Consider the following 11,033-nt stretch of genomic DNA (forward strand, 5'->3'; position numbering starts at 1 on the left):
GGTTCGGGGGTCACGTTCTCTGGGTACAAGTTGGGGAAATGCCCCTCTCCAACTGCATTGGACAAAGAGGTCCCACTAGCAAAGTACCAGGGACACTTGGGAACTTAGCGGTCATTTGGCAGAAGATGACTTCCAGGGCACACATGGTCTGACCTTACCCAGGTTTGAGGTCACTTTCTCTGGGTTAAGGTTGGGGAAATGCCCCTATCAAAGTGCATGGGGCTCTGAGTCAGTGTTAGGGGAAGCAACAGGGACACTGGGGAACATGAGGATGATTTGAAGGAAGATGACTTCCAGGGCACACATGGTCTAAATGTACCCAGGTTCGGGGGTCACGTTCTCTGGGTACAAGTTGGGGAAATGACCCTCTCCAACTGCATTGGACAAAGAAGTCCCACTAGCAAAGTACCAGGGACACTTGGGAACTTAGCGGTCATTTGGCAGAAGATGACTTCCAGGGCACACATGGTCTGACCTTACCCAGGTTTGAGGTCACTTTCCCTGGGTTAAGGTTGGGGAAATGCCCCTATACAAGTACATGGGACTCTGGGTCAGAGTTAGCGGAAGCAACAGGGACACACTGGGGAACATGAGGGTGATTTGAAGGAAGATGACTTCCAGGGCATACATTGGCTAACTTTACCCTGGAATAACGTCACCTTCTCTGGGTAAAAGTTGGGGTCAAGTGACCCCCCTGGAACCACCTCTGGAGCTCACCCCCTAACCCGGCTCACCCTCCGACCCCGTGCACCCACACTTAAGCACACCCCCCGAGTTAAAACCCCCTGTGCGCTTTTTTAAAAGTCCCGTGCCCCTGGTTCTCTAGAGTAAAGAATGCCCGGGACAATAGACACACAGAAAAGTGCTAGATGTTAGATGTATGCCCTTGGTTAGGTTGATAGGTGAGTGTTTGAGGGATTGGGATTGGGGAAAGTCAGTCCTGGAATAGTTTATATGCAAAATATACACAATAAACTGAGGGAATACATTTATAACTCAAGATGATGATGATGATAATAATAACAATAACACATTTAATTCATACAGTGCTTTTCCAAATGCTCAAAGACGCTTGACAGAGAAAAACAGAACAAAAACACAACAGAAGTATGTTTACAATAGAGCAAAAAAATAAATAAAAAAAAAAGCAATCCCACACAACAACCAAAAAATTCAATAAAAGTAGGCGGTTCAGATGAGTCTCCTTCGGGATGCGAACCACTGACCATTGGGTTAGGTCGGTTTAAGCTAATTCCGTGCGCTTAGACCACTTGGCTACGGGCAAAACTATGGTAACGGGAGTCCTGCACTAGGGTATTTATATAAGTCATTGGACCGTGGCTACTTGAAACTGGTCTTTTCCATGGAGTGGATTATCTTTGGCTTGTTGCGTTTTTTTTTTTTTCTTTTCTTTTCTGAACGTCGCGAGCTAATAGGACCTTGGCAAGGCACTTTTCTGAGAATGAGTCATTTTGCTAATTGAGCTTCTAACACTTGTGTTTGCTATTGACATGTGTTGATGTGCGAGTGGTTGAGGTAGAGGAAGAGGGATTGGGAAAGTCAATTCTGGAATAGTTGATATGCAAGAATATACACATCAACTGAGGCAAAACACTGCTAAGTCAAGATGGTTCAAATGAGTCTATCTCAAGGTGATATGCTCTGATCCTCAGGTTCTAAAGAAAGAAAGAAAGAAAGAAAGAAAGAAAGAAAGAAAGAAAGAAAGAAAGAAAGAGATACATCTTTACTTAACTAGACTAAGGTGCCCGACCGTGCTGGGGTGGGTGTGCTCAGCAGCTGCCACTGCTCTGCCTAAGTGAAAAAACTGCACCATGACCAGTGAGAAGGGTCCCAGGAGGGTGGGTCAGGAGGCAAACTCTTTGTGCACATCGCTTCTCGGCCTTTTGGCTAAGATCAAGTGTAGTATCTGTTCTTATCAGTTTAATATCTGATATGTCCTCTATATGAGGATATCTTATTAAGCAGATTTTTAGCCTTGGGAGATGAAAAAGGTGCTTGCTCCGTTCACTCCACGCATTGACCCGGTATTGCAGTATTGCTGGGAACGGTGCACCCTTCAAATGCCTTGTGGACGACAAAACACCAATCCAATGGAGCAGTCTGTTGTTGACTTTGATTCTGTCATCAACGATACAAGTCTCAGTCGCTGTCGGTCTTCAGGACATGTGTCAAACAAAGGGCCTGTGTACCTGTTACTGATGCCCCTCTAATGGAAGGGACAACAACTGTCCAATGGGCACTGTTGCTCTCTTTAAAATGTGGGGGAGTGCCCTCTTTAAAAAATGGCCACGGTAATGGGCTGCGTCCTGTTATTTTGAACACGGCACATCAACCGAGGAGCACCGTGAGACATGTGACTGGGACGACTACATGACCTGCTGCTCTTGACAAGAGGACAATACTTACTTTGGTTTCTCTTCATAACGCACAAGTCTTTCGCCTTTTACTAAAGACTTCCGTGGAGAGGAACACCAATGAGTTGAACCTATTTTTGACAGGCTTTGCCATTTGGCTGAGCCTTGTACATTTGTGAAAATGAAAGAAAGAGACACATTCCTAAGACTAAGTTGCATGCTCTGACATCAGGGGTTCTAGGCTTTGATCTCAAGGTTCTATGATCTGATCCTCAGGTTCTAAGAAAGAAAGAATGAAATACATCTTGCTCTGACATCAGGGTTCTATGCATTGCTCTTGAGGTTCTATGCTTTGATCCCAAGGTTCTATGCTCTGATCCTCAGGTTCTAATAAAGAATGAATGAGGTAAATCTTGCTCTGATTCTATGCAGTGATCTCAAGGTTATATGCTTTGATCCCTATCCTCTGATGCTCAGGTCAACGGTCATTTGGGGGAAGATGACTTACAGGGCATACTTTGTCACACTTTACCCAGGTTTAAGGTCACGTTCTCTGGGTACACGTTGGGGAAACGACCCTCTCCAACTGCATTGGACAAAGAAGTCCCACTAGCAAAGTACCAGGGACACTTGGGAACTTAGCGGCCATTTGGCGGAAGATGACTTCCAGGGCACACATGGTCTGACCTTACCCAGGTTTGAGGTCACTTTCTCTGGGTTAAGGTTGGGGAAATGCCCCTCTCCAACTGCATTGGACAAAGAGGTCCCACTAGCAAAGTACCAGGGACACTTGGGAACTTAGCGGCCATTTGGCGGAAGATGACTTCCAGGGCACACATGGTCTGACCTTACCCAGGTTTGAGGTCACTTTCTCTGGGTTAAGGTTGGGGAAATGCCCCTCTCCAACTGCATTGGACAAAGAGGTCCCACTAGCAAAGTACCAGGGACACTTGGGAACTTAGCGGCCATTTGGCGGAAGATGACTTCCAGGGCACACATGGTCTGACCTTACCCAGGTTTGAGGTCACTTTCTCTGGGTTAAGGTTGGGGAAATGCCCCTATCGAAGTGCATGGGGCTCTGAGTCAGTGTTAGGGGAAGCAACAGGGACACTGGGGAACATGAGGATGATTTGAAGGAAGGTGACTTCCAGGGCACACATGGTCAAAATGTACCCAGGTTTGGGGGTCACGTTCTCTGGGTACAAGTTGGGGAAATGCCCCTCTCCAACTGCATTGGACAAAGAGGTCCCACTAGCAAAGTACCAGGGACACTTGGGAACTTAGCGGCCATTTGGCGGAAGATGACTTCCAGGGCACACATGGTCTGACCTTACCCAGGTTTGAGGTCACTTTCTCTGGGTTAAGGTTGGGGAAATGCCCCTATCAAAGTGCATGGGGCTCTGAGTCAGTGTTAGGGGAAGCAACAGGGACACTGGGGAACATGAGGATGATTTGAAGGAAGATGACTTCCAGGGCACACATGGTCTAAATGTACCCAGGTTCGGGGGTCACGTTCTCTGGGTACAAGTTGGGGAAATGACCTTCTCCAACTGCATTGGACAAAGAAGTCCCACTAGCAAAGTACCAGGGACACTTGGGAACTTAGCGGTCATTTGGCAGAAGATGACTTCCAGGGCACACATGGTCTGACCTTACCCAGGTTTGAGGTCACTTTCCCTGGGTTAAGGTTGGGGAAATGCCCCTATACAAGTACATGGGACTCTGGGTCAGAGTTAGCGGAAGCAACAGGGACACACTGGGGAACATGAGGGTGATTTGAAGGAAGATGACTTCCAGGGCATACATTGGCTAACTTTACCCTGGAATAACGTCACCTTCTCTGGGTAAAAGTTGGGGTCAAGTGACCCCCCTGGAACCACCTCTGGAGCTCACCCCCTAACCCGGCTCACCCTCCGACCCCGTGCACCCACACTTAAGCACACCCCCCGAGTTAAAACCCCCTGTGCGCTTTTTTAAAAGTCCCGTGCCCCTGGTTCTCTAGAGTAAAGAATGCCCGGGACAATAGACACACAGAAAAGTGCTAGATGTTAGATGTATGCCCTTGGTTAGGTTGATAGGTGAGTGTTTGAGGGATTGGGATTGGGGAAAGTCAGTCCTGGAATAGTTTATATGCAAAATATACACAATAAACTGAGGGAATACATTTATAACTCAAGATGATGATGATGATAATAATAACAATAACACATTTAATTCATACAGTGCTTTTCCAAATGCTCAAAGACGCTTGACAGAGAAAAACAGAACAAAAACACAACAGAAGTATGTTTACAATAGAGCAAAAAAAAAAAGCAATCCCACACAACAACCAAAAAATTAAATAAAAGTAGGCGGTTCAGATGAGTCTCCTTCGGGATGTGAACCACTGACCATTGTGTTAGGTCGGTTTAAGCTAATTCCGTGCGCTTAGACCACTTGGCTACGGGCGAAACTATGGTAACGGGAGTCCTGCACTAGGGTATTTATATAAGTCATTGGACCGTGGCTACTTGAAACTGGTCTTTTCCATGGAGTGGATTATCTTTGGCTTGTTGCGTTTTTTTTTTTTTCTTTTCTTTTCTTTTCTGAACGTCGCGAGCTAATAGGACCTTGGCAAGGCACTTTTCTGAGAATGAGTCATTTTGCTAATTGAGCTTCTAACACTTGTGTTTGCTATTGACATGTGTTGATGTGCGAGTGGTTGAGGTAGAGGAAGAGGGATTGGGAAAGTCAATTCTGGAATAGTTGATATGCAAGAATATACACATCAACTGAGGCAAAACACTGCTAAGTCAAGATGGTTCAAATGAGTCTATCTCAAGGTGATATGCTCTGATCCTCAGGTTCTAAAGAAAGAAAGAAAGAAAGAAAGAAAGAAAGAAAGAAAGAAAGAAAGAGATACATCTTTACTTAACTAGACTAAGGTGCCCGACCGTGCTGGGGTGGGTGTGCTCAGCAGCTGCCACTGCTCTGCCTAAGTGAAAAAACTGCACCATGACCAGTGAGAAGGGTCCCAGGAGGGTGGGTCAGGAGGCAAACTCTTTGTGCACATCGCTTCTCGGCCTTTTGGCTTAAGATCAAGTGTAGTATCTGTTCTTATCAGTTTAATATCTGATATGTCCTCTATATGAGGATATCTTATTAAGCAGATTTTTAGCCTTGGGAGATGAAAAAGGTGCTTGCTCCGTTCACTCCACGCATTGACCCGGTATTGCAGTATTGCTGGGAACGGTGCACCCTTCAAATGCCTTGTGGACGACAAAACACCAATCCAATGGAGCAGTCTGTTGTTGACTTTGATTCTGTCATCAACGATACAAGTCTCAGTCGCTGTCGGTCTTCAGGACATGTGTCAAACAAAGGGCCTGTGTACCTGTTACTGATGCCCCTCTAATGGAAGGGACAACAACTGTCCAATGGGCACTGTTGCTCTCTTTAAAATGTGGGGGAGTGCCCTCTTTAAAAAATGGCCACGGTAATGGGCTGCGTCCTGTTATTTTGAACACGGCACATCAACCGAGGAGCACCGTGAGACATGTGACTGGGACGACTACATGACCTGCTGCTCTTGACAAGAGGACAATACTTACTTTGGTTTCTCTTCATAATGCACAAGTCTTTCGCCTTTTACTAAAGACTTCCGTGGAGAGGAACACCAATGAGTTGAACCTATTTTTGACAGGCTTTGCCATTTGGCTGAGCCTTGTACATTTGTGAAAATGAAAGAAAGAGACACATTCCTAAGACTAAGTTGCATGCTCTGACATCAGGGGTTCTAGGCTTTGATCTCAAGGTTCTATGATCTGATCCTCAGGTTCTAAGAAAGAAAGAATGAAATACATCTTGCTCTGACATCAGGGTTCTATGCATTGCTCTTGAGGTTCTATGCTTTGATCCCAAGGTTCTATGCTCTGATCCTCAGGTTCTAATAAAGAATGAATGAGGTAAATCTTGCTTTGATTCTATGCAGTGATCTCAAGGTTATATGCTTTGATCCCTATCCTCTGATGCTCAGGTCAACGGTCATTTGGGGGAAGATGACTTACAGGGCATACTTTGTCACACTTTACCCAGGTTTAAGGTCACGTTCTCTGGGTACACGTTGGGGAAACGACCCTCTCCAACTGCATTGGACAAAGAAGTCCCACTAGCAAAGTACCAGGGACACTTGGGAACTTAGCGGCCATTTGGCGGAAGATGACTTCCAGGGCACACATGGTCTGACCTTACCCAGGTTTGAGGTCACTTTCTCTGGGTTAAGGTTGGGGAAATGCCCCTATCAAAGTGCATGGGGCTCTGAGTCAGTGTTAGGGGAAGCAACAGGGACACTGGGGAACATGAGGATGATTTGAAGGAAGGTGACTTCCAGGGCACACATGGTCAAAATGTACCCAGGTTTGGGGGTCACGTTCTCTGGGTACAAGTTGGGGAAATGCCCCTCTCCAACTGCATTGGACAAAGAGGTCCCACTAGCAAAGTACCAGGGACACTTGGGAACTTAGCGGCCATTTGGCGGAAGATGACTTCCAGGGCACACATGGTCTGACCTTACCCAGGTTTGAGGTCACTTTCTCTGGGTTAAGGTTGGGGAAATGCCCCTATCAAAGTGCATGGGGCTCTGAGTCAGTGTTAGGGGAAGCAACAGGGACACTGGGGAACATGAGGATGATTTGAAGGAAGATGACTTCCAGGGCACACATGGTCTAAATGTACCCAGGTTCGGGGGTCACGTTCTCTGGGTACAAGTTGGGGAAATGCCCCTCTCCAACTGCATTGGACAAAGAGGTCCCACTAGCAAAGTACCAGGGACACTTGGGAACTTAGCGGCCATTTGGCGGAAGATGACTTCCAGGGCACACATGGTCTGACCTTACCCAGGTTTGAGGTCACTTTCTCTGGGTTAAGGTTGGGGAAATGCCCCTATCAAAGTGCATGGGGCTCTGAGTCAGTGTTAGGGGAAGCAACAGGGACACTGGGGAACATGAGGATGATTTGAAGGAAGATGACTTCCAGGGCACACATGGTCTAAATGTACCCAGGTTCGGGGGTCACGTTCTCTGGGTACAAGTTGGGGAAATGACCCTCTCCAACTGCATTGGACAAAGAAGTCCCACTAGCAAAGTACCAGGGACACTTGGGAACTTAGCGGTCATTTGGCAGAAGATGACTTCCAGGGCACACATGGTCTGACCTTACCCAGGTTTGAGGTCACTTTCCCTGGGTTAAGGTTGGGGAAATGCCCCTATACAAGTACATGGGACTCTGGGTCAGAGTTAGCGGAAGCAACAGGGACACACTGGGGAACATGAGGGTGATTTGAAGGAAGATGACTTCCAGGGCATACATTGGCTAACTTTACCCTGGAATAACGTCACCTTCTCTGGGTAAAAGTTGGGGTCAAGTGACCCCCCTGGAACCACCTCTGGAGCTCACCCCCTAACCCGGCTCACCCTCCGACCCCGTGCACCCACACTTAAGCACACCCCCCGAGTTAAAACCCCCTGTGCGCTTTTTTAAAAGTCCCGTGCCCCTGGTTCTCTAGAGTAAAGAATGCCCGGGACAATAGACACACAGAAAAGTGCTAGATGTTAGATGTATGCCCTTGGTTAGGTTGATAGGTGAGTGTTTGAGGGATTGGGATTGGGGAAAGTCAGTCCTGGAATAGTTTATATGCAAAATATACACAATAAACTGAGGGAATACATTTATAACTCAAGATGATGATGATGATAATAATAACAATAACACATTTAATTCATACAGTGCTTTTCCAAATGCTCAAAGACGCTTGACAGAGAAAAACAGAACAAAAACACAACAGAAGTATGTTTACAATAGAGCAAAAAAATAAATAAAAAAAAAAGCAATCCCACACAACAACCAAAAAATTCAATAAAAGTAGGCGGTTCAGATGAGTCTCCTTCGGGATGCGAACCACTGACCATTGGGTTAGGTCGGTTTAAGCTAATTCCGTGCGCTTAGACCACTTGGCTACGGGCAAAACTATGGTAACGGGAGTCCTGCACTAGGGTATTTATATAAGTCATTGGACCGTGGCTACTTGAAACTGGTCTTTTCCATGGAGTGGATTATCTTTGGCTTGTTGCGTTTTTTTTTTTTTCTTTTCTTTTCTGAACGTCGCGAGCTAATAGGACCTTGGCAAGGCACTTTTCTGAGAATGAGTCATTTTGCTAATTGAGCTTCTAACACTTGTGTTTGCTATTGACATGTGTTGATGTGCGAGTGGTTGAGGTAGAGGAAGAGGGATTGGGAAAGTCAATTCTGGAATAGTTGATATGCAAGAATATACACATCAACTGAGGCAAAACACTGCTAAGTCAAGATGGTTCAAATGAGTCTATCTCAAGGTGATATGCTCTGATCCTCAGGTTCTAAAGAAAGAAAGAAAGAAAGAAAGAAAGAAAGAAAGAAAGAAAGAAAGAAAGAAAGAGATACATCTTTACTTAACTAGACTAAGGTGCCCGACCGTGCTGGGGTGGGTGTGCTCAGCAGCTGCCACTGCTCTGCCTAAGTGAAAAAACTGCACCATGACCAGTGAGAAGGGTCCCAGGAGGGTGGGTCAGGAGGCAAACTCTTTGTGCACATCGCTTCTCGGCCTTTTGGCTAAGATCAAGTGTAGTATCTGTTCTTATCAGTTTAATATCTGATATGTCCTCTATATGAGGATATCTTATTAAGCAGATTTTTAGCCTTGGGAGATGAAAAAGGTGCTTGCTCCGTTCACTCCACGCATTGACCCGGTATTGCAGTATTGCTGGGAACGGTGCACCCTTCAAATGCCTTGTGGACGACAAAACACCAATCCAATGGAGCAGTCTGTTGTTGACTTTGATTCTGTCATCAACGATACAAGTCTCAGTCGCTGTCGGTCTTCAGGACATGTGTCAAACAAAGGGCCTGTGTACCTGTTACTGATGCCCCTCTAATGGAAGGGACAACAACTGTCCAATGGGCACTGTTGCTCTCTTTAAAATGTGGGGGAGTGCCCTCTTTAAAAAATGGCCACGGTAATGGGCTGCGTCCTGTTATTTTGAACACGGCACATCAACCGAGGAGCACCGTGAGACATGTGACTGGGACGACTACATGACCTGCTGCTCTTGACAAGAGGACAATACTTACTTTGGTTTCTCTTCATAACGCACAAGTCTTTCGCCTTTTACTAAAGACTTCCGTGGAGAGGAACACCAATGAGTTGAACCTATTTTTGACAGGCTTTGCCATTTGGCTGAGCCTTGTACATTTGTGAAAATGAAAGAAAGAGACACATTCCTAAGACTAAGTTGCATGCTCTGACATCAGGGGTTCTAGGCTTTGATCTCAAGGTTCTATGATCTGATCCTCAGGTTCTAAGAAAGAAAGAATGAAATACATCTTGCTCTGACATCAGGGTTCTATGCATTGCTCTTGAGGTTCTATGCTTTGATCCCAAGGTTCTATGCTCTGATCCTCAGGTTCTAATAAAGAATGAATGAGGTAAATCTTGCTCTGATTCTATGCAGTGATCTCAAGGTTATATGCTTTGATCCCTATCCTCTGATGCTCAGGTCAACGGTCATTTGGGGGAAGATGACTTACAGGGCATACTTTGTCACACTTTACCCAGGTTTAAGGTCACGTTCTCTGGGTACACGTTGGGGAAACGACCCTCTCCAACTGCATTGGACAAAGAAGTCCCACTAGCAAAGTACCAGGGACACTTGGGAACTTAGCGGCCATTTGGCGGAAGATGACTTCCAGGGCACACATGGTCTGACCTTACCCAGGTTTGAGGTCACTTTCTCTGGGTTAAGGTTGGGGAAATGCCCCTCTCCAACTGCATTGGACAAAGAGGTCCCACTAGCAAAGTACCAGGGACACTTGGGAACTTAGCGGCCATTTGGCGGAAGATGACTTCCAGGGCACACATGGTCTGACCTTACCCAGGTTTGAGGTCACTTTCTCTGGGTTAAGGTTGGGGAAATGCCCCTCTCCAACTGCATTGGACAAAGAGGTCCCACTAGCAAAGTACCAGGGACACTTGGGAACTTAGCGGCCATTTGGCGGAAGATGACTTCCAGGGCACACATGGTCTGACCTTACCCAGGTTTGAGGTCACTTTCTCTGGGTTAAGGTTGGGGAAATGCCCCTATCGAAGTGCATGGGGCTCTGAGTCAGTGTTAGGGGAAGCAACAGGGACACTGGGGAACATGAGGATGATTTGAAGGAAGGTGACTTCCAGGGCACACATGGTCAAAATGTACCCAGGTTTGGGGGTCACGTTCTCTGGGTACAAGTTGGGGAAATGCCCCTCTCCAACTGCATTGGACAAAGAGGTCCCACTAGCAAAGTACCAGGGACACTTGGGAACTTAGCGGCCATTTGGCGGAAGATGACTTCCAGGGCACACATGGTCTGACCTTACCCAGGTTTGAGGTCACTTTCTCTGGGTTAAGGTTGGGGAAATGCCCCTATCAAAGTGCATGGGGCTCTGAGTCAGTGTTAGGGGAAGCAACAGGGACACTGGGGAACATGAGGATGATTTGAAGGAAGATGACTTCCAGGGCACACATGGTCTAAATGTACCCAGGTTCGGGGGTCACGTTCTCTGGGTACAAGTTGGGGAAATGACCTTCTCCAACTGCATTGGACAAAGAA

Source organism: Taurulus bubalis, assembly GCF_910589615.1.
Source record: "Taurulus bubalis genome assembly, chromosome: 9".
In the NCBI taxonomy this organism is placed as follows: domain Eukaryota; kingdom Metazoa; phylum Chordata; class Actinopteri; order Perciformes; family Cottidae; genus Taurulus; species Taurulus bubalis.